The sequence below is a fragment of the Mauremys mutica genome, chromosome 4, assembly GCF_020497125.1.
Source record: "Mauremys mutica isolate MM-2020 ecotype Southern chromosome 4, ASM2049712v1, whole genome shotgun sequence".
NCBI lineage: Eukaryota > Metazoa > Chordata > Testudines > Geoemydidae > Mauremys > Mauremys mutica.
In genome coordinates this window covers 67,343,520-67,367,762 of record NC_059075.1, presented here as the reverse complement: position 1 = coordinate 67,367,762, position 24,243 = coordinate 67,343,520, and the positions used below count along the sequence as shown (strand labels likewise).

Here is a 24,243-nt window from a genome sequence, read left to right as displayed (position 1 = left end):
ACTTGTCCATGAGTGCCTTGTAAAAGAGGATTCTACCCTATAAGTTGCTACATTCCAAATATTATCTGTCTGTCTTGTTCCCTTTTCAGTTCTGTTATCTAACATTTGTGATCTTAAATCTTAACTTGGCTAGCTTGATCTCTTATTTTGTGGGCCTTGACTATAACAAAACAACTGCTTTATACTAATTTCTGCATGGATTTATAGCAAAAGTCTACATTGCCTTGATAGCTGTCGTTTCTTTTTTAAAAGTTGACACTTCTTCTGATGTGTTTGAACTGCCCATATCACCATTGCATGTGGTTTTCACATGTGCTCTTGTGCAAAGAACTAAGTCTGCTTGCAATCTACATCTGTCTAATCTGTTTATGCACAGTAAGGCTTGATATGTAGATGGAACACTTACGATAGAGAGCACCCAGAGTAGCTTTGTAATGTATAAACTGGGTTTGAATTGGCCAGGCCAACTCGGAACTTGGCTATATGAAGCTACTTTCAAATATGAAGTCAGACTTCCGTTGTTCAAGTTGATCTGTGGCCCTCCACTCTTCAGCCATACCCCCACTTCCTTCTGCCTGCTGCCCTTCCACAGGCTCCTTCTAGCCCTGTTCCTGGTGTACAAGGCTTTTTTGCTTTGTTTTGTTTTTTGGTTTTGTTTGTCTTTGTTTTCTCTATACAGACTTTTGATGTAAGTGAGCACTTTTTTCAGACTATGTTGGTTGGTTAGTGATCGGAAGCACAAGGTGGTGTGCAGGCTAGCTGATACGTTTTATAAGCTATCAGAGGGGCTATGGAAATGGAGTAGCACCACAATAAAATTGCTACCATGTTGCTGCAATACATGGTCACAGAGGATGTGGTTGCTGCAAATCCCTAGTCACATCAATGAAGAGCTACTACACAGACCAAAGCACCTGAAGCAGTAATAATGAAGCCCTTGGCGTGCTTTTCATCCCAGACTAAGTGTGTGTTTAAACATTTCACCACAGACTAATTACATGCCTTTTGAGATTGGTAAAGTGGGAAAGATATTTGCCTGTGGGGAAAACAGCCCCGGTTTAGTGACTTGCTGAGCAGGTCAGTGGCCTGTTCAAAAGGAGAACCCAGGAATTCAGCTCCCAGATTTGTCCTATTGTAGGACTGGGGCAAATGGAATTTTAACTCTCATGACATTCTGAAAAGTCCGTGCCTTAGTGAAGCTGAAAGTTCTTGGAGTACTGCAACACTGAAGAGTGTGGATAACAGCAGGCCCTTCCAGAAGCAAGGTGCTGGGGAAATCTCTGGCAGCAACATATTGCTGTGTCATGAAATATCTTATGGGGTTTCCATGTTCCTTCCTACTGCCCTGTGTATTCACTTTGTCCCTGACAACCTCAAACTCTCTGCAATGCTGGGCTCCTGATTTGTATTTTTTAACTTGCATTGCTTTTCACAATTTATGTTTGCACTTGGGTATAAAACACTCTTTTTTTTTTTTTTTTTTTTTTTAATAGACTGGTTTTATTAACTGCCTGGAATACCAACTCGGGGCAAGCAGCAGCAATCCATCAGCCTCTTACCTGACAACTACATTATGTTCTGTCACTGCGCAAAAACAAAACAAACAAAAAACCCTCCCTCCAAGCATTTATTTGAAATACATGAAACGGAGTCAGTTATTAGTGGGCTCCTCTGAGGGACTTTTTTGGCAGGTTTACGAGGTGGTGGTCAGCCTGTTTAGACACATTGTTTAAGGGAATCCAAACTGCTTTCAAAAGTTTGGCTTTAATAAAAAGACTGCAGTGTTTTTGATGCTGAAAAATCAATCCCCAGTCCGAGTGAGGAACTCGGATACAGCGAAAGGGCAGGAGTGGATTTACTATGAAACAAACTGTGTGGTGGCACGTGGCCCCCAGCGACGGGGGGCCCCTTAAAATGCAGGACAAATATCTGACAACCTGCCCCTGAGTCCCTGTCAGCGGCACAGCGGGGCTCAGGCAGGCTGCCTGCATGCTGTGGCCAGTAGCCCCACACCACTCCTGGAAGTAGCCATCTACTGGCATATCTCTGCGTGCTCCTGGTGGGGGTAGGGAAGGAAAGCAGCTTTGCGTTCTGCCCCCGCCCCGGGCAGCACATGGAGACCCACTGGCCTCCTTCCCCCAAGAGGCATGCAGAGATGTGCCAACAGCAGGGCCAAGGCAGCTCCTTGCCTGCTCTGCACCACTTTGCTCCCAGAAGTGACTGGCATGTCACTGCAGGGTGTGTGTGTCTGCACGCTGTCCCTGCCCCCCAAGCACCAACTCCACAGCTCCCACTGGCTGGAAACTGTGTGGCCGAGACCCTCTAGTCCTTACCCTCCCCACCCACCTAGGAGCCACTGCTGGAGGGGTGCGTGTGCCAGTTGCTTTGGGAGCTGCGCTGACTCCCTCCTGCACCCCAACTCCCAGCCTAGAGCCTGCAGCCAAACTTCCTCCCAGAGCCCACACCCCTCACCCACCTCCCACTCACCAACCCCCCCCTACCCAGCCCAGAGCTCACCCCCCTCCTATACCCCACCCTCTGCCCCAGTCAAGGTACCTCGCTTTTATTTTCATTTACTTCCCATTACTTAGAGGAGGAGGAGGAAGGAAAAAAATGGAAAAATGGGGGTGGGGAGAATAAGAGAACGTTCCTTCTTTTTCTTGGCTGGGTCCCGAGGAGGGGGGCCCGAAAATGAAGCTGCGCACAGGGCCCCGCTAACTCTAAATCCACCACTGCGAAAGGGTGATACTGATGTCAGAAAACCCAAGCCCATGATGGAGTAAGGACGGGATAAGGGAATGTGTGGGTTGTCCTGAGTTCAGCAACCAAGCTGGCTCCAATTCTTCAGTTAAAATGGCTTTTGTCAGAAAATGTAGACTGGTTGGATCTGCAACAGGTATGTTTCCAGGGAGCGTATGTACACACAGACCAACCTGATTCAGAGCAGGGACTTGAACAAGGTCTTCCATATCCCAGGTGAGCATCCTGACCCCTAAGTTACTGGCTGTTGAGGTAGGTCTTGTGGTCCCTCCTCTTCCCCCTTGCCTTCCTGTCACTCTGTAACAGAATGAGGCTAATATGTCTTTTCAGTCTTGCACAAAATTCTGGTTTTCTGACTAGCCCTATTCAGGAATAGATTTACTGGATTGTTGGGGCCTAGTGCTCTTTGGCACACTAGTCGGGTCTCCTCAAAGCCTGTTGTGCTGTGCCCCAGAAGGACCCAGTCAGTTTGAGGTTGTGGCCAGCCCAGACACTAGGATAGGTGCATACTATTCCTTTTTGGAGTAGGAGTTGCTACAGAACATGTTGACTTTGACCCCCGCTCCACAGTGCTGGCAGGATGGCTCCTAGATAGTGATGGGCCAAAGCTGCAAAGTTCAGACTAGAACTTTCCCATGGGAGGGGCTATTCAGGAGGAACATGGTTTTAATTCTAATAGAGATGAGGACCAGCTGCAATGTTAGAATGTATCTGGGCTCACCTGCTTCCCAATCTCGCTTAGTTGGGACAGCTCTGCTTTTGAGTAGTAGAAGTATTTTTTCTTCTGTGTAAAATATCCCACTCTGCAGGAAGAATGGGATATTGGCTATGAAACTCCTGTCTCCTAGAAGCTATACTTAGCTGCAGCTTTCATCTGCTCTAGAGCTGTGTGTGTTTCATCCAGGCAGAGGTAAGGGAAGTGAAAGTAGAAAGCCAACTTGTCAGTGGAAGTCAAGAAGCTGGTGGTGATTCTTAATTTGCTCTATATGCAGAGTAACTTCCCTTCCTTATTAGATACTTCTACATACAGCCTGGCTTGTAATTGGAGCTGCAAGGGTTTGGCTAAATGGATTGAAAGGTGGCCATATTGTGCTCTAGTACTTATGTTCTTGGTATCCTGTGCTGAAATGCTGTTTTGTAACTTCCTACACACAACATACCTCTCTGAATCTCCACAGATATTCCTCTGCCTGCAGGGCATTGTGTGTAGAACTCAGTCTTCCTCCTTGTCTTCCTGCACCAGCACACCACTGTTAAACAGTTGTGCCAAGTTAAAAAAAAACAAAACAAAAAAACCTCTGATCTCTTGCTATACTGCAGTCTTGCACTCAAATGTGTGTGCCCTCTGTCTGTCTCTCTCTTTCTCTCAACTCCCTCAAGGAGCAACACCTGAGAATGCAGAAGAAACTGTCTTCAGGTCAAAATAAGCTAATCATGCCTTGAACTGAATGATAAGCTCACTTGAGTCAGCTTTGTTAGGGTCCCTCATTTACAAATCCCCTGGTTCTTTGGTTCCTTTTCAACCTGTTGTACCTGCAGCAACTTCCAGCTGACCTTTTTGTAGAGATATATACCACATGAAAAATGTTCCAGCCCTTAAAGGTGCACTGCAACAGTCACCACAGCTCTGAAAGCTTCATACCACCATAAAAACCCACAATGGGTAAAACAACAAAGGGGGAATAGGGGTTTGGGAAGAACATTATTAATACAGGTGACACTCTTTTATCCCTGTTTTCAATGTGGGAAATTAGCCAGCTTAGCCTCCACTCCTTGGCTAATCATTCATTAGCAGATTTCACTGTAGAGTCAGGGACCCAGGCTTGCACACAAAGGTGTTCCTCTGCATGTCGAACAACTACAGAATGTTTCTTCCCCCATATGGATCACAAGGGAATAGGATTGCTGCTATAGAGGCACAAATGTCAAACACAATAATTGAAGTGGAAAAGAGCTCTTGAGTAAAACTACTCCATCTGCTGAAGGTTATTGCAAGATTGGCCACTAGCTACTGACTAGCCCTGTTTTTAAATGACTCCAGTAATAGGAGACTTTCATAGCCCAACAAACCTGAAAGTTAGGTGATGTTCCCTGATACTTAGGTTACACTCTCCATTTGTGAACTTAATCATAACTGGCTTTTAGGCTTGAACCAGAATCCTAGGTAGGAACTCCCCTAAGCAACGTGGATGTTTGGGATGTAAACCTGCATCTGGAGCCAAATTTTGCACCCAAACACGCCAGGGTCCATGGTGTCCCTGTGCTTGGGCAGCAGATATTTTCATAATCTGGAGTTGGCTCTTATCATTTCCCTCCCCCCGTCCTCTTTTTTTTCCAAAGTACCCTTCTGTCTAGTATCTAGGGGTTAAAGATAATGAATCTAGCCTTCAGACTGCTCTGAGTCTGTTTCCTCATCTGTAAAACCTAACCTAAGGGAAGTTCCTTATCAGAGACTGTGTTGCAGCTCCGGTAATAGAACTTGGTGGTGATTCTCAATCCTATATGTAAACCATACAATCAGTTTTTTCCTCTCTGCAGCCTACTTTGGGAAACTGAACCCGAAGTGGTCTGTTTGCTTGGACAGCCTCTGAATGTTTGAAAACACTAACTTTTTTCCCTTGGAGATTTTTTTTATGGGTTTGCTTTATAGTTGCGTGGTTTATTTTCATTGTCTTATTTTAGCTAAGTAATTTTTTGGTGCTTTTTTGTTAAAGTCCTGCTCTGCTGCACTTTGAAATGTGACAACATTGTTTGGTGCAATAGTCTTCAAGAAATCGTTTGACGGGGAAGTTATATTTCCGTCTACAACTGGGTGAAATTGAGGCCTTCATCTGGAAGGAGGAAATAAAACTACATATTAGTCCTGCCATTTAAAAAAAAGTAATAGAATAATGTCTAAATCAAAGTGTAGTAATCCAGCATCTGATTTGCTGGATCAAAAAAATTAGCAATTTTTGGAGGATGGTGTTTTTGAATAAAAGCTTAAAACAACTAGTCCTAAAACCCTGTACTCTGTTTTTGCAAAAACAAAGGAACACAGCAGTGTTAGACTGTTGTATTGTAAAAGAAGAGGATGGGGTGACTGAATTAGCCTCATCTGACAATGGAGCTAGAAATTGGGGTGCAAATGCAGGGCAGTTAAATGTCTAGTTAGTGGGTTTTTAATTCAGATGGGAGGAAAGTGAGAATGGGACAGATCCACCAGCCTTATGGGCTTGTATGTGATATTGAGATGAAAGGAAAACCAGGGGCTGGACGTCAGGCCAGATCAGGATAGACAGAAGGGGGGAATGGGAGCTGGAGCATGTGTGCTTGTGATATGGGTTAAAAGGGGGAAAAACACAAACGGGAGAGAGATAGCAATGTGGTAGCTTATTGAAAGCGTTTGGAAAGAATAGCAGTGCGTGGTGAGCTGGTTGTGGTGTGGGATTTCTTGGTCCTGGTTGTTTCTCTCTATACAGGGCCGGCTCCAGACCCCAGCGCGCCAAGCGCGCGCTTGGGGCGGCATTTTGCCGGCAGGGCAGCAGGCGGCTCCGGCGGACCCTCCGCAGTCATGACTGCGGAGGGTCCGCTGGTCTCGCGGCTCCGGTGGACTTCCCGCAGGCATGACTGCGGAGGGTTCGCTGGTCCCGCGGCTCGGGTGGACCTCCCGCAGGCATGCCTGCGGATGCTCCACCGGAGCCGCGGGACCAGCGCACCCTCTGCAGGTACGTCTGCAAGAGGTCCCCTGGAGCCGCGGGACCAGCAACCGGCAGCGCGCCCCCCGCGGCGTGCCGGCGTGCTTGGGGCGGCCAAATTCCTAGAGCCGCCCCTGTCTCTATAGTTCTTGTTCTGAATTCTAAGAAATAAAGTAGTGTTACATTGTTTTTATTCAAGTCTTCTCTAGATGGAAGCTTGTAAACTTCTTTGTGAATATGCTGTGAATATACCAGGGAGAACTGGCAAGGAGGATGGATTATAATAAAGAGGAAAATCTGAGAAAGCCGGCTGCTCCCTAAAATGAAGGTGCACAATCGGGGCGGCCCGTCAATATAGGTGAACTAGGCGGTCGCTTAGGGTGCTAAGTTAAATGAGGAGCCAAATTCAGGGGAAAAAATTCAAATTAAAAAAAAAAATGAAAAAGGGAAAAAAATACAAATAAAATAACAGATGTTGTCATTTCAATTCCCATGTGTGTATGGAGGGAATATGAATTATAATTGATTTCTCTACATTTCTGAATTTATTAATGTCAAATCTTTTATTTACTGCAAAAATAAATATCTTAGCAATTTTTTTTTTCAATTTGCGACATAGGGTCAAGATGACCACTCTGCAATTTTGATAAGCAATAACTCAGCCACAAAGAAACACATCTGCCAGTGGCAAGAGCTGCAATGTTAGTGGCACCTAACTAGAATATACATCAAGGTCGCATAGCTGGAAATTCATGTAGAGTGGAGATATCGCGAATTGATACATGTCAAACAGTCATTTTAACACGTCGCAGAATCTAGCAAATATGGGAGAAAATTGTTTCTTGGTGCCAAAGAATAAAGACTGTCTTTCAGCATTACTCATTTTGGATTTATATCTTTAAGCATTATTAAACCTTAGTGTTATCGGGCTGTATAAATATGAACTTTTCTTTGTTATAACTGGTTCACATGTAATAAATAAGGTCCACAAAAGAAAAGTAACAGCGTTAATGCTTAATAGACTTGGAAAGTGATGACATCACACTCCAAGTGGGTAACTGTGAGGAAGGGGATTACTTTCCAAACAACTGGTGTCGGGTTATAATTTCAAAAAAAGATCATTTTGTTTTCTTGTAAACGCTGTAACTAACAGTTTTAATAGGTAAGTGAGTGTATGTTACTAATCATTGAACCTTTAGGCAGTGAAAAGATGTGTTGGGATGGCTGCTATGTGGTTTAAATCGCCAACCATGTGGTGGGTGTCAGCCATCCTTAATGCTATAATGCTTGCAATCAGGAGCACAGTACATAATATTCAAATGCCCCATGGAAGAAAGAGGAAAAAGAAAACCCTCAGGAGTTGAGTATCATTAATGAAAGGCTGAGAAGAAAAAGGATTAAGCAAAACAGAAGGGATCCTTCCTGAAATATCTTCTCTTTAATCCAAATAAAGATGGAAGTAGTTCACAGCATCCAGATGAAGGAATTTTACCTGGAGATGAGGGTAGCTCATATCCACAAAAAAGCAGTTTGGAAACTCAAGATGATGGAAATTTACTTCTAGATGAAGGCAGGTCACAGCATCAGACTGGTATGGAAGTGGAGACAATTTATTCACCTTCGGAGAGACATGCAGAAATTGAAGTAAATGAAGTAGAAGGAAGAAAGGATGAGGAAGTTACAAACAAGTTACAGTATGGGGACCCAGCTTCATGGCCCAGATGTGATGACAGTGTGTGGCAAATTCTCATGGAACGTGGACCCAAACAAGTTCCTGAATTTCCCTTCCCTAAGGATGGAAATAAAAGAAAATTCTCTGCTCAGCATTACAAGAGGAAACTCATTAATGGGGAAGAAATTCATCAAAACTGGTTCCAATATTCTTCAGTGTCAAAGGACTCTGTTTTGCTTTTGCTGCAAGTTGTTTAGAAATCCAATTGGTATATCACTGAAAATGGTTCAAAGGACTGGAAAAACATATCTTCAATTCTCTCTTCACATGAAAAGTACAGAACATTTGGAATGTTTTCAAAATTGGAAAACTTGAATTACAATTGGAAAAAAGGAAAATATCGATGTAAATTTTCTTCATGTGATCAAGGAAAAAAGAATACTGGCAACAAATATTAGTGTCTGATTGCTTTAGTGAGTTCTTGGTAGGCAAAACTTAGCATTCCACGGCCGCGGTAGAAATGAAAAATTATACACTGCAGGTAACGGAAACTTTTTAAAAAAATTTGTTGAATAACTAGCTTGCTTTGATCCAGTCATGAAGGAGCATCTACGTAAAATAACTGATAATGAAACACAGATTCATACGTAGGAAAAAATATGCACAATGAACTGATTCAAATCCTAGCAAATGCCATTAAAAAGAAAATTGTAGAAGCTGCCCATTCTTTTCAATAACACTGGACTGTACACCAGATGTAAGTCATGTTGAACAAATTACAATGATCATTCGTCTTGTGGATATGGAAAAGTCTGCAGATGAAGATAATGTTGAAGTGCTCAAACGTTTTTTTTTTTTTGGGTTTCGTACCACTGAAGGAGACGACTGGAGCATTTGTGACTGAAACTATTCTACGAGAGCTTGAAACGTTGTCATCTGTTTGAAAACTTGTGGCCAAGGCTATGATAATGGAAGTAATCTGAAGGGTAAAGACAGTGGTGTGCAAAGAAGAATGATGGAAATCAATCCGAGGGCATTTTTCGTTCCCTGCAGTGCGCACTCTCTGAATTTGGTTGTCAATGATGCTGCTAGATGCTGTTTGGAGGCAAGCGGTTTCTTTGACCTGGTGCAAAGTGTGTTTGTGTGTTTTTTCTCAGGCTCAACACACCATTGGGAGATTCTGACTCACCATGTGAATTCTCTAACTGTGAAACAACTTAGTCAGACAAGATGGGAGGGTCACATTGATGCTTTGAAGCCTCTTCGCTATGAACTTGGAAACATTTATGATGCCCTAATTGAAATTTCTGATACTACCTTTATTGGATCATGTGGCAATACGGCACGTTCAGATGCAGAAGCTCTTGCAAATGGCCTTCCAATTTCAAATTTGGGACTTCACTCATTTTGTGATACAATATCCTTTTCGAGATTAACCTCACTAGTAAGCAGCTTCAGAAAAGGAACTTGAACATACATTCTGCTATTCAAAAACTGCAGCAAACTATAAAAATATTCTGGAGGAATTCAGAAGTGATGAAGGGTTTGAAAGAACACTGGTCAATTCTCTCGAGCTTGCTGAAGAAATAGACTTTCTTTTGCCGAATGCGAACTGGCTCTGGTTCAAATTCTGTCAGAAACCGCAGTTTCTGTATGAAGGACGAGACACCCATTCAGAACCCAAAACAAAGGTTCAAAGTGAATTTCTACTTCGCAGTCCTTGATACTGCTAGTCACTTGGTTGACGAAAGATTTCAACAGATGCAGCAGCTAGAGTCAGTATTTGGCTTTCTAGATGATATCCACAGCTTGCAAAAGGAAACAGCAAAACAGATAAGGAATTTTATATAAAAACTGGAGTTGGCATTGACTCATGAATATTCAAAAGACATTGATGCTCCCGGCCAATGGGAGCTGGGGGGGTGGGGGGGGACAGTGCTTGCAGGTGAGAGCAGCGCTCGGAGCCTTCTGGCCCCCCTGCCTAGGCGCCAGATCAGTTGGTCACTTCCAGGGCACAGCGCAGTGCCAGGAGCCTGCCTTAGCCTTGCTGCACCACTGACTGGGAGCTGCCAGAGGCAAGCCCGAACCCCAACCCCATGCCCCAACCTGGAGCACCCTCCTGCACCCCAAGCCCCTCATCCCCCCCAACCCCACTCCAGACCCTGCATCTCTAGATGGAGCCTGCACTCCAACCCCCTGCCTCAACCCATAGCCCCCTCCCACATTCTGAATCCCTCAGCCTCAACCCCCAGTTTGGAGCCCCCTCCCACACCCAGAACCCCTCATTTCTGGCTGCACCCATAGAGCCCTCACCTTCTCCTGCCCGAGTCCAGTGAAAATGAGTGAGGGTGGGGGAGAGCGAGCCACTGAGGGAGGGAGAAATGTAGTGAGCCGGGGGTGGAGCCTGAGGGAAGGGGCAGGCCTAAGGTGTTCGGTTTTGTGCAAAGTTGGCAACCCTAACGTGAATACTTTCCAGAGTGAACTGTTCAGATGTTCCTGAGCAGTAGGCTGGACCAGATTCTTTACACAGTTACATCAGTGTAATTTCTACTTCCGCTGATGGAGTCACCAGAGTAAAAATTGGTGAGATCAGAACTAAATGGGCTTAGGCAACCTATGATCACTTGCTTTTGCAGGAAAAGCCTAGGACTCTGAACTTCTTGGCATACAATTAAGCACTTGACCACTGCTAAATGTTACAGGTCAAACAGACCTGTTGTGCAGTGGAACATGCCAGGTACACTCTGAACAGCCCAATGTTTTTTCAATGGCATGTTAGTGGGTGATAGCACAGCAGGCCTGGATAAAGAGCACCAGAGGGCCTATGCAAACCTGGCCCAAGCAAAAGCTGCATTGGCAAGTAGCCAGGAACTTGGACTGCACATTGTTTGCATAGGATGGAGAAGATTGCAACTGCCCTCCCGTTTTAATAAAGATCTGTGGCCCATGGAGTCTTTTGTGGATAAAATTGTCCATCTTGATCCAAGCAGCATGGGAGATGTACCACTACTTGTATAACTCGCCAAGTCTAGATCAGCCCCTTATGGTTATATTTGCTCAGGGTGAAGGTTTTTTTGGGTGGTCAAATAAAATATCACTAGTTTTTCCTATTTCTGTGGAGAGGAATAGAGGAGGAGATTGTGTGCCTCTGCTGGTAATTTTTTTTATAATTTCCAGTTTGCTAAGCACTGGACCCAGATGAAGGCACAGTTTTACCCTGCAGCCTACAATCTAAAGTCTCAATCCTGTGCCTGATCTTTACAAGCGGAACTCCACTGACTTGAGACTCCATGTCCAGTGTGGATTGAACTCTGCACCTGGATTCTGTTTTAAGATCTGGACTTTAAAAGACAAAGAGCATAGGAAGAAGGAGGGGAGAGGGAAAACAGAGGTTAAGGTTAGAAGGGACCACCAGATCACTTAGTCTGACCACAGGCCACCAACAGCACTTCACGCCTGCACATTAAACCCCCAAACCAAAATGAGACCAAAATATTCCAGCTGACAAAATGGTGGTGTGTGTGTGTTTTTTTTTTTTTTTGTTTTGTTTTGTTTTTTTTGGAAGGTTGGTCTTAATTGTCTGATCTTTAGCCAGTCTTTTTAAAAAAGATCTCTTTGTAATGTTGAAAAGTTGCTTCCTGGTTAATCTCTCTAGACTTTTTTCTTTTCTTTTTTAAACCCCTACTCTACTTAGTTTTATCCTTCCAGATGTGTTAGCCAACTTAAACCACCTGGAGTAGGATCTCTTTCAACACGTTCGTGTGTGGTGTTTAAGTCTAGAGCTGAGGTTCCTTTGTATATTTTTCAAAGATTTTTAAATTAATGTCAATCATTAATTCTTCCATACTCTGTGCAACTGAAGCAGGTATTGCTGAGCTTTCCAGGAAGTGGTCAGGTACAGTATTCTGCTCAAGGAGACATTGGAGCAAATGTATCCACTGAAACTAGTGGAGTTACTCCAGGGATGAATTTGGCTCATTTTGAATGCAAATACCAGGAGGGGAGAATTATGAGGGGGAGGCTAAAGACAATAGTTACTTGAATAATGGTAAGCTGTCTCCTACTGATGCACTTTCTTCACACTTATGTTCTCTACATCTGCTTCAATGGTGAAGAATTGCTTAACTATATACTCTACCTTTTATCCGAATGCACTCTGCACAGGAAGCTCTTTACTCACACCTGAAAACCAACTCTTCTGGGGTGGGACATGATAGCTGTTGAACAGTGAAGAGCAATACCTTGCAGAAGTTTAGGACATGGAAGTGTGAAAAAACACTGTATCCAACTGAACCTGCTGGGAGAAATGTAGGTATGCAAAAATAATATCATACCTTTGCAATCTGGCAAAGACGCTAGTGCCAACAACCCCCAACTCTCTTGTGTAAAAGGCCACAGCATTCTTTTAATGGCCATAAACCATCAGGGCTGCTGCTGCTGTTCTGAGCACAGCAGCACTTGACTTCATTGGAGATCTCCCATTTATTAGTGTCAGCCATATTGGATGTGCTTAACTTGTAAGATCTTGGGTGGAGAGCAGTCAGGGACTGGAGCCAATGAAAGGAGTCATTCAGTTTTAAAGTGCTTTCTTAATGTAAAAAAGTGCTAATCTGACTGACTCGTCCGTCTTATATTGGATTTATCTCACAGTGGTCATAATTAGAGCTCGGTGAAACCTTTCTGGCTAAACTGCTTTGTTTAAAAATGCAGATTCAGATTGACAAATATTTGGCCAACTCGTGTAGACTTTTGTCCAATTGTTTTGGCCAAAATATACACAGAGAACTCAAATGTTTAAATGAACCTTTTGACCTGTTTTTTTGCAAGCTAAATTCACAAGGAGATTTAGGCACCATTCACAAAAGTGGTGCCGGTGCCCCCTTATAACCTTTAGCCAGTGGGTTAGGGCATTCACTCGGGATGTGGGAGACCCACTCTGCAGCAAGGACTTGACCCAATGTCCTGTTTCTTTCCCCCCTGTGAGGTGTCCTAATCAGTATGCTGTTGGCTATTCTGGCATGGGTCTACCTCAGTCTCTTTTGTTAAAGCTGTTCCACTGTGTATGAAATGCTTGAATAATCATTGGGTTAGAGAAAGTGACTGTATAACTGGTGGTTAGGGCACTCAGCTGGAAGAGGAACATCTGGGTTCCAGTCCCTGCAGCAGGGCTTGACATTGCAGGTGAGTGTCCTAACCATTGGGCTATTGGGTATAAGAAGGGTGGCAGTGTTGTCACCTTCTCCAGGAATCTAGCCTTTCATTTCCTTCACTCTGTTACCTTTTGTTTTAGGTCAAACAAAAAAAAATGTTTTTCCCCAGCGCTTCTGATTTGCCAAAAATTCTGGAATCTGTTTTTGGTTTGAACCAAACAAAAAAGTTCTCTCAAATCATTTGTTTGGAACTGCTAGTGAACCAAAAAAATCAATTACTGCAGTTCTCTAGTCATAAAGCAAACAGTATGGTTACACTTCACGTGCCCTATGTGCATTTCTGTGCATCTGTCCACGCAGTACCTTTTAGTTTGCCAAGTGTTGCATACCAGGAAGCTATCAAGCAAAAACAGTTACTCAAAGCTGAATAGTGACTTTAACCCTTAGTGACGTCACCCTCTGCATACTGTTATCGACCAATAATGAGCTTTCAGTGTGTAATATGGGTGCATGTGGAACATGGGGCAGGCTTTTTCAGCCCTTGGAATCTCATCAGAGATGGAGATTGACAGCTTTATGTAGGAGTTCAGTAATGTGCTTTGTTCTCTGGAGATTCCCCCATTGTAAAAATAGAGAGGGAGGTTGATGTTCTAAGATAATTCATCTCACTTTCTGGCACTTGTGGTGTTCTGTATTTGGTAGTATAGGAGTGGAATTTTAAAATGTATAGAAAATTATGACTGCAAGTACATATTGCCATATACAAACTTTACTATAGTTTGCACTTCTGTAGTGTTTTGCAGATGAGGATCTCTCCACTCACTGTGCAGTTCTTTAAGCTTCAAGTAGAGCTTGACTATTCCTTAATCCCGTTCCTGCTGTTATGGCAGCAGGTCCTGTGGGACCCACAGGATCCCAGTCCCACTGCAGGGCTCTCCGCTACACTAGTCCCATGCAGAGGTCTACTCCGCACTGCCCCTAGATAAGTGTTTATTCCTAGCTTACAAATAGAAAATTTCAGGCATAAAATTTAGTTACTACTTCAAGGTCATACAGCATGTTGGCATCATAGCCGTGATGCAGCTCTTAGACCTTCTGTCACATAAACCCATATGTTAGCCACAAGGCAATCCTTTTCATTTCCTGTCTTCTATAGATCTTACCATCTTGAGATGGGATGGCTAGTTTACACAAGTGTGACTCCTGATCACACTGACTTCTAGGCAGTGTTTTATCAGCCCCAGACAGAATTTGTGGTTGAGGACATACTGAGTGCTGCTGTAGTTTTGTTAAAGTTGGACTGCATCTGCACTAGGGTTCTTGTTATAAAATTTGCCACTCTTTTTAGCAGTGGCCGAGCTCTGTAGATGATAGTAACGGTGTGAGCACTAATCTAAACAAGGCTCCAAGTAGCCTGTTGTATTACACCAGGCATTTGAAACACTGTCCTGTTTAAGCCCTGCGCAGTTTAATCCTTCTCGGTCTGCTAATACCTTGTTTACACTAGTGCCACCATGGATGGGGCCAAATCAGTGGTGGTAATGGTAGGACATTTCCTTTCAAATTGCCTAGTGTAGACAAGGCCTCTATGTGCAGCTTTTTTTATCTAGTCAATGTCAATTTTTATCTACTTGAGTTTTAAATGCATTGTTTGCACATTTTTAAGTATCTATACAGTATGAAAGCATTTTGATTTAGTATCAACCTACTTAAACTGCACACCCTGCCCCAAAGGAAATAAGTTAGATGCTCTTTTCTCAATACCCCCTCAGGCAAATCCCTTGAGGGCTGTCAGATGGGAGCTGTACTGGATTGGCAAGGAGTGAGTTCTAGAGCGAAGGGTACCTCCCCTTTTTAAATCTGGAGAGTGTTGGCACAATCACCTGAGATAGTGGGAACTCCAAATCACATGGTGCTTTTATACTGTAAGTCACCATCAGTATAGGGTTTTGGGTTTTTTTTAACCACAGGGAACTAAATGAAAGCCAGAAAAGACCGTAGAAGCACCACTAAGCAAGTGGGCCACCATGTTCTGCAGTAGATTCAGTTGCCAAATAGTCATCGGCTGTGGCACCATTTCAGGAAATTATAAGAATCCACAGACATCCATGACTAGAGAAGCCTGTATCTTGAAAGGAGAGGGTGCATTCTTCTACTCGGTTGTAGACAGAAAAAAGTTTGGCCACTGCTGCTACTTCATCTAAAAGCAGCCATGCATCTAACCAGGGCTGGCTCCAGCTTTTTTGCCACCCCAAGCGGCAAAGAGAGAGGGGGAGAAAAAAAAAAGACAGCCGTGATCGGTGGCACTTTGGCGGCTGCTCTACCGTGCTGCTTCATTCTTCGGTGGCAATTTGGCGGCCCATCCTTCCCTCGGAGAGGGACTGAGGGACCCACCGCCGAATTGCCACCGAAGACCTAGATGTGCCGCTCCTTTCCATTAGCCGCCCCAAGCACCTGTTTCCTGCACTGGTGCCTGGAGCCGGTCCTGCATCTAACAGGACACCTGCCCCAGATCACTAAGCAATCCATCCATCTCTTTCCTCACCACCATGCCTGCAACAGAGATGGTAAACCTTGTCATCTCTTCTGGATATTTCCCACCAGCCTGCGTTCTGGATGGAGCTTCATCCATGTCCTCATTTCAGGACCTGCCAGTGCAGACAATACACTGCCCATTGGCAAGAAAGGAAATATCATGTGACCTCTTATCTCCATATTCACCAAATAACTTCACGCTGGCCCAGCATCCTCACATGCACACCGAACACACACAACAGGAACATGTACCCTGAACAGAACAATTCAACTTAGCCCTCCTGGTGTGTCTCTCTGAGAAAACAGCTGCTCACATATAACTCCAATTGCACAGTCTGCAAATGTCTCATGAAAACATTAAACTCAAGAGCTGGTATCAGACTGCTGATAGTCCTTTTAAAAATGGATGTTTGATCTGTGTCCATTGCCAGAAGAAAGGTGCTGACTAATGAGATCCAGAAAATCTGAGGAATCTAGATAAAGCCACAGCTGTTTTGCCATTGCTTTCTCAATAACATTCCCCAAAAAAGGAAGATGAGAGAGGGAGGGAGCCCAATAATCTTGCCAATTCTGTGTCAAGAATGTATTGTGCAAAGGTCTCATTCTCATTTTAAGAGACTCTGATACCCTACCCCAATTCAGGAAGACAGAGTACAAAAAAATAGATCTTGTATGTGCATACTAGATTAATAGCCAGAAGGGACATGCATGTGGATTGTACCTTGATGTTTGCAAAATGCTTCTGAAACCTGTGAGCGCAACTGGAGGAAAGTTGATCTGGAGACCTTTATATACGTGTTGGAAGACAGAATTTGGACCAGAGGTAGTCAGCAATGTGAAAGGAGGTGCACATGTTTAATTCTGTTACTGATGTGGTGGTGTTTGGGGCTGATATTGAAAACAGTTCAGTGTTCCAGTGGGAATCTGCAAGCAGCTTCATTTTGTGCATTGGAGGTGAAATGTAGTGTACAGCTGGAAATAAATGTCTGCAAATTTGACTTCCCCCAAGAATGAAAAATGTAAATTGCAGTGCATGTTTCTAGCAGCAGGTAGTCTGCATCAGTTGCCTGCAGTTCCTAGCCAGGAGTGTGAAAATAGTTCATTGTAACTGTGCGGTCAGCCTCCCTTGTGGTTAAAATAAACAAGCACTAAAACAAACAGTTCTGCAGTACAAAATTATTGTGAAAAATCTGTCCGCTTAAGCAAAAATCTAGTCCATAACTTTTAGACTTTGACAGAAATACACAAGTGTACAGATAAATTGTTCATGTTAACATTTAAATCACTTTTTTTTTAAAACTCTGTTTAGTCTTTGCAGGGATATAGGCATTAAACATGTGTGGCAAAAGTGAATTTTGCCTTGGATTGGGGGAATAAGTACCAAGAACTGAGAGGATTTTCTTCTAATGTCTCTATAGGTAGTATGGATCTTCTTTTTGGGGGAACATTTCTACCCCTTCCCCACAATTATTTAATAGCTATAGGTTTTTTTTCCCTCTTCTGATGGGCTTACTGCAGTGGCCATGTTAACGGCTTGCTGGCATTCCATGTAGCATGTTTACATGCAAGATTTTCCTTTCACTTAAGTTCTGGAAATATCTTGTCACTTCATTGGTGAAACAAGACTTTTCATGTTATAGAACTAACCTTCAATCTGTTGTCAGGCTTCCTTTGGCTTGTTCTGCCATGCTATTTGCTTAACAAGACCCTGAATCTTTTTGCAAAAAAGAGCCCTTAAAAAAAGAAAAGGAGAAAAGAGAAACTGACAGTACAGTGGTATTTTCACTTTAACTTAAATGAAAGCAGTTTGTTGCAGTAACATTAGTAGACACTAAAATCTATTAAAGATAATTATCCCCATGCCTCCCCTCCACCCTCCAATTTTTAGTAAATTGGTTGACTAAATTCAAGGTTTTGCTTCTGAACCATAAAAGGATTGGGTTTGCATATGTCAGAACAACTTCACACACTAGTGTAACCCGCTAGGAGTAACATATTGAGACTACAGACCTTGTGCTACTTTGGAAGTAAGTGCAACCCTGGGCTTGGTTTCTGTTTTTTCCTCTCTCCTCCCCTCCCTTTCTCCACCCCCCAAAAATCTCAGAATTGTGGAGTTCATGCCCAGTAACTGAGAACTTTATTTCCTGCCATTCCCCAGCCAAAATCCCTTTAATTTGTTTATAACAAAGTTAACTAAAATTTATTGTTTCTAAATTACTTATTCCTAGCTAAGCAATGTTTTGTAATCAGATTCAGAAAGTCCTGGATGCTTATGGCAGATGAGAACAGTTACATAGACTTAAACTGTTGATGGGATCTAACTCCCATGTTTCAGGATGTAAACAAATCTGAGATGGGTTAGGAAGGAACTTCCTAATAGTCAAGTTATTCTAGAACTGCTTACTATGAAGTTTCCTGCTGCTTCTCCTGAAGCAGCTTGTACCGATATTTGATCAGTAAAGCTATGATTTTATCACAGAGGTTGCAGAAGTCACAGAATCCATGACTCCCAAAGACCACCATGACCTCAGCCTGCAGGTGGCTGGGAGCTGCAGGGGTACCCCCGCTACCCAAGGCAGCAGGGCCTCTGGGCTGCTGTGGGGGGACCCCCACAGCTGCCTAGTGGCTCCCCATTTTGTGATGGATATTTTTAGTAAAAGTCAGGGACAGTTTATGGGCTTCTGTGAATTTTTTTTATTGCCCATGACCTGTCCGTGACTTTTACTAAATATATCTGACAAAATCGTAGCCTTACTGATCAGTTAACAGAAAGCTTAACAGTGACTCCTATGATGGTCCCACATCACAACTAACACCTTATAGTTCCCTTTACTGGCAGACTGCAGACTCTGTTCTAAGAGAGTTGGGGTCCTCCAGCTACTGTTTGAAGAGGACTGGCTAGGTGGTAGGAAAACTTTCTCTGTTGCTGCCCATGCTGTCCCACTTCTGAGAACAAGACTTCGCTCTCCAGGACTCTCAGTCTGGCACCTTTCATCAACATTAAATTCACACAAAAAGGGCCCAAACTATGCTTGCTCCTATCACTTCCAGGGGGTGTAACCATTTGGCTTAAATAGGTATGAGGGAAAGAAGATAAAATAAACCTAACACAAAAACCAAATAAAGTAGGAGTATTAAAGCAAGGTGTCCCTTGGGGATTTGAAAATCAATCCTGCTTTGAGTGGAAATAGGAGTTCGTTCTTTCACATGTCCTGATTTTTCTTCCTCTTGCTCTAAATTCCAGGCTGCCTTTCTTTCTTTGGCTAACAGGATTATTTTTGTTCCTTATTTAAACCATGCCTTATACATTTAGTTAAAATAATACAAGTATCTCTGGGTCAGTGTAACCAGCCCTGCTAAAGGAGATGTGTTGATTGCTTCAAGTCCAAAATCCACTTAACATCTAGAACCTGGCTCCATCTGATATATTGGAAGGAGCTCTTTAAAGATCTGTCAGAGTGTACCTCTGTTCATGGGCATGTCCTGTGTATATAAAAGAAGAATAAGTGTATTTATTTACCCATATAGTTAACTGTAAGACTTTTTTTTAAACTGTGCACCTTATCTTAACATTTTAGGATGTCATTCTGACAACTTACACTCTTATTACACTTCTTAAAACAAAGACTGTAGTCTTGAAAGATCTACCTGTCATGCAGGTCAAATTTTAAAATGCATAAAAGGAAATACCTGTCCATACAATACATGATTCGGTTGTGCATCTCACTGCCACAGTACATTAAAGCCAAGAGCTGCTTAGCAAACTTTAAAAAAAATGTTTATACCGCTAACATCCAGAGTTACAATAATAAAGGTTGAAAAATGTGTCAAGATATAAGACAAGGTCTAAGACAGTGCTCCCCAACGCGGTGCTCGCGGGTGCCATGGTGCCCGCCAGGGCATTTATGTGCACCTGCCTAGTGCCCAGCAGGGGAGAGAAGCCACAGCCCCACGCCTGCCAGGGACAGAACTCCAGGGCTGCGGGCGCCAGTGTTCTTGGTCCCAGGCAGGTGCGGGGCCTGCTTAGTGCCTAGCAGGGGAGAGAAGCCAGGGCCCCATGCCTGCTGGGGACAGAGAACTCCAGGGCTGCGGGTTGCAGGCGCCGGTGTTCTCGGTCCCAGGCAGGTGTGGGGCCCGCCTAGTGCCCAACAGGGGAAAGAAGCCAGGGCCCCATGCCTGCTGGGGACAGAGTACTCCGGGGCTGCGGGCGCCGGTGTTCTCTGTCCTCGCGGCTTCTCTCTGGATTCATATATTATGTAATATTAAATATGATGTTTTTTGTATTATTTAATGTACAAATACAAAATAAGCCTTGCAAAATTGTTGGCACCCGCCACACTCTTCTGAAAACATGAATGTGCTACTGGCCACAAAAAGGTTGGGGACCACTGGTCTAAGAGGTTATGAAGAAACTTTTCCTGTGGACTGGTTGCTTCAGAACTACTCACTGTAGAATTTCTTGCATTTTCGTTAGTGGCTAGATCTGGATGCTTAGTGAGAGCCAGGATACTAGACTGGATGGGTTGCTGGTCTAATTTAATATGGAGATTCTTGTATTCCCTATAAAGAACATTAAGTTCCTCTTTAAAAAAACACAAGAAACACAACCAAAAAAACTTGGAAGAACAAATGGAATTTTAAGGCTTGAGGGAGGGAGGACAGATCGAGAGGTATGTGTGGGTGGTGTAAAATTGCTCTCACCCTGTAAAAATCTCTAATTTCAAACATTTATATCCATAAAGAATCATTGAAAGACAGCGAACTCTGGGCTGGAGGATGGTTGGGGGGAACCCAAGAAGAAACTTGGGTTAAGAATGACAGAGAGGTAAATATACACTTTGATGGAAAGTGCAACAGACTCTTTAATGCTCACAAAGAGCAGACTGGGCTTTTTGTTGTGCAGTGGTCTCTCAGAGGAGACAGTCAGCCTTTGGAGACCTGTAAACTGAATGCAGATGGGCAGCATGAACCTTCCTGGATTTAAATCTTGTTGTAGCCTTATTTCTTTTGTTGGCAGTAGTGACTTATGAAGGCTGTGTTCCAGTTTCCATTGGAATACTTCTTTCACAGTTGCTCATGAACCTGATGGCATTTACAGAGAATAGCCTTCTTAAGGAGAATGGAACTCGGACGGCTCTGGAGTTTGGAGTGGGTGGGATCTTCCAATCTGGGGTTGGGAAGGAATTTCCCACCAGGTCAGATTGGCAGAAACTGGGATTTTTTTCGCTTTCCTTGGCAGCATGGGACAGAGGTCACTTGCAGGTTAAAACTAGTGTAAATGGTGGATTCTCTGTAACTTGAAGTCTTTAAACCATGAGTTGAGAACTTCAGTAACTGAGCCAGAGGTAAGGGTCTATCTCAGGTGTGGGTGAGGTTCTATGGCCTGCAATGTCCATGAGTCTAGAAGCTCTAGGAAAAATATTCCTTAGTTATGTGGAGTGACATGGCAACAGTTGTCCCTCCATTTGCTCCACTGGTGCCCTGTTGTGGCATTATGGCTACTGCTGGAACTGTGCAGTAAGAACTCTTGAGGAGATCCTAGATAGCTCAGTTGTACCTACCTCTATTTAGCTGTCGCTGGCATGAGTTGATGCATCCAAACAAAGTATTCAAACACACACGCTTAGTGGGCTTGCTGTTACACCTTGCGTTCACCCTAGCGCTGTACTCCATTATGTTACTGGTAGTGCTTTGTGGGCATGCGTCCCAGAGTTCAACACTGCCCCAAATTACAGTGCTTCCAGGATGATTCTGCTTGGCCTTCTGGCATACTTTGCTGATGCATAGGGGATTGTAGGAGGACAGGTCTAACTCTCAAAACACCTAGTCTTCATTAGGAAAGTCTTCCATGGCAACCAACTTTACCTAATAGTTCTATTGATCTCCTCCTTTGGTATGGCTCTCCTCTTTGCAGAATGGAGAGTTCTCTTTAAGAACAGCTTTCCATGGATTTGCCTTGCTTTCTGTATCACAACATTGAACTTCATGGGCAGGGATGTGATTGAGTTGATGTGATTCAGTCTGTCAGTGATGGTTAATTCTTGGGGTGCCCCAGAGTGCCTAGCATGACTTGTGGCATGATCCAGATGCAACTCTCTTGTGTTGAGACACAAGGCATGCTAGAATGTACAATGTTGTATGTCTAAATCTTCTAACCGGGACAAGGCCAGAGAGTTAATGCAGCCAACATTTTATTTGCCATATAATAAGGCACTGAAAGCTTTATTACATAAACGCAATAATTTTAATGTCTCTTTAGGGCTTCTAAGCCTTCATAGCTCTGACCTGCTCAGAGTACTGCAAAGTAGCTCCACTAGGGATAGGTGCTTCTTCTGTGGAACACCTAATCTATATTGTAGCAGAGCTTGCCTCTGGAGTTACAGGCACGCCACAATTGGCACATTTGTGCCTTCCCTAGGTGCACAACTTCTACAGCTCTTGGAAAGAGGGTAACCTCATAAAGTATGTGGGAGATGATGGTATCAAATAACTTCAGGCTATGGAGTTAACCAAACCATAGGAACCTACAGACATTAAGAGAATAACTCTCTTATTTCTAGCATATCACTTAAATAATAGAACATAATTATTTTAAAAATTACAGATCAGAATAACTGGTGAAAACCTATCCCTCTTGGATATGGGATGAGTGGACTCAAAGGAATGCCTTACCCAAATTTGGGTAATGTTTTTTCCAAATTGTGCCATGTGGCGTATGTATCGCATGCACGTTTCCAAGATGACAACCTCTATTTGATTTTGAAATTAAGCTATTTCTATACTCCTAACTCACTAACACAATGAAGGCAAAAAGAAGGTCTTGCAGTTCTCAATAGACTGAGACAGCACAATTAAAAGCATTAGTAGAATGTTGGCAAAATGACACTGCTTATGGGAAAGGATGGTAGAGAATAAATGCTGGTGGGGTTTTATGGCTTTTCTTTCTCCAGCAATAACAATAACCATAACAATTTTCATGGGGGCCCACAGAATATATTTTGGGGGGAGGGGAGGGAGAGTGAAGAAAGGAGGAAAGACACCTGGATTAAATAGTTGGATTCAGTTATGTTCACTTGCATCTTCTAACACTTCAGGAAATTAAAATTAGTTATTCTTTGGCATTAAAGGCACTTCAATATGTTCATCTTGCCCATTTTGTCAACACTACTTAAGCATCTCCCTATTTGTAAACATATCATCTATGTTTGTCTAGGTCTACCAACTGCGAGCTGGCTCTGGAAAAATAGCTCCAAGACACTGTGCTACTTTGGCTTTGTTTAGGACTAAATTTGTTGCATATGGAACGTAGATAGAACTTTTTAATGGTCAGAGGTGCCCTTTAATTGATATATCAGCGTTCAAGAAAACTATAACCTCTAGCACTAGCATTAGGATGCCTTACAGATTGCATAGAATATAAGGAACAACCTCTGATTTAAGCATTCTCATAAACATGAGAATCCGTGTACACATTTGTGACATTGTTGTCCAAGATCTCTTCCAGCTGGAGGTACCTTGTACTGCTTATCCCATCCTATGGGCTTTAAATCCCTGAAATCCTGCTGTTTAAGGAGAAGATACATCCCATTATAGTACAATAGCTGACTTTTAACCATCTAATGGCAAGAAGGCTGTGATTGCTTTGTTGGCCGGAGGGACAACCCAGGTACCAATATAGCTTATTATAATATGGGATACAACTACATTGAGAAGACTAACTTGCATAACACAGATCATATGACATTTCATGTGTATGGCTTAATTCTTGAATTATGCTGAACAAGCAGAGGACTCCCTCTAAACCAAACAGATTGAATTATTTTATTAAAAACAGGAAAACTTTCAGGATGCTGTCCTGGTCTCATTGAAGTCAATAGGAGTTTTTCTATGGACTTCAGTGGGACCAGAATTTCATGCCTTGACAGTAGGTGAGCATCTGGATTTCCTATTTTCCTCCAGCATTTAAAATAGGAAAATTTAATACTGGGGGAAAAACCCACACCGTAAACACCCCTTAGTGTGTGTAACCTTTCTTTATTTGTGGGTTAGACTTGCATTTCTTGTATTCAGATGTCAGTGCAAACTTCTGATGGCCTGAATATCTGTTGCACTTTCATTCAAGTAACGCTAAAATACTTCTAATTTAAATAAATGAGTGAAATTAAATCCTGGGGTTGTGGGGGGTTGCATGACTGCTTCCCAGACTACCCATATGACCTCGGCTAAAGTTAGTACAGCCAAAATCTTCCTTTCAGGAGCATTTTTAATGCATGTTTTCCCTTCTGCATGAGTTAATATTCAAATATCTTCTCCCCAGCTACTCTCTCACCACCATAGCTATTCAACACTAGTGATGCCAGTTTCAGCCTTGAAGTTGCTGATTGCTAGGGCAGAGGACCTGGAAGTGTTTTTATATTAACTGACATACAATACAAGCTAAGCAGAGCTA

The 24,243-nt window shown here is 43.2% G+C and overlaps 1 protein-coding gene across 2 annotated transcripts in view; it reads left to right on the top strand.

Annotated features, from left to right (window-relative positions):
• SMOC1 (SPARC related modular calcium binding 1) overlaps positions 1–24,243 on the top strand; it is a 184,413-nt gene that overhangs the window by 35,685 nt on the left and 124,485 nt on the right. The gene's annotated exons all lie outside the window — the stretch shown is intronic.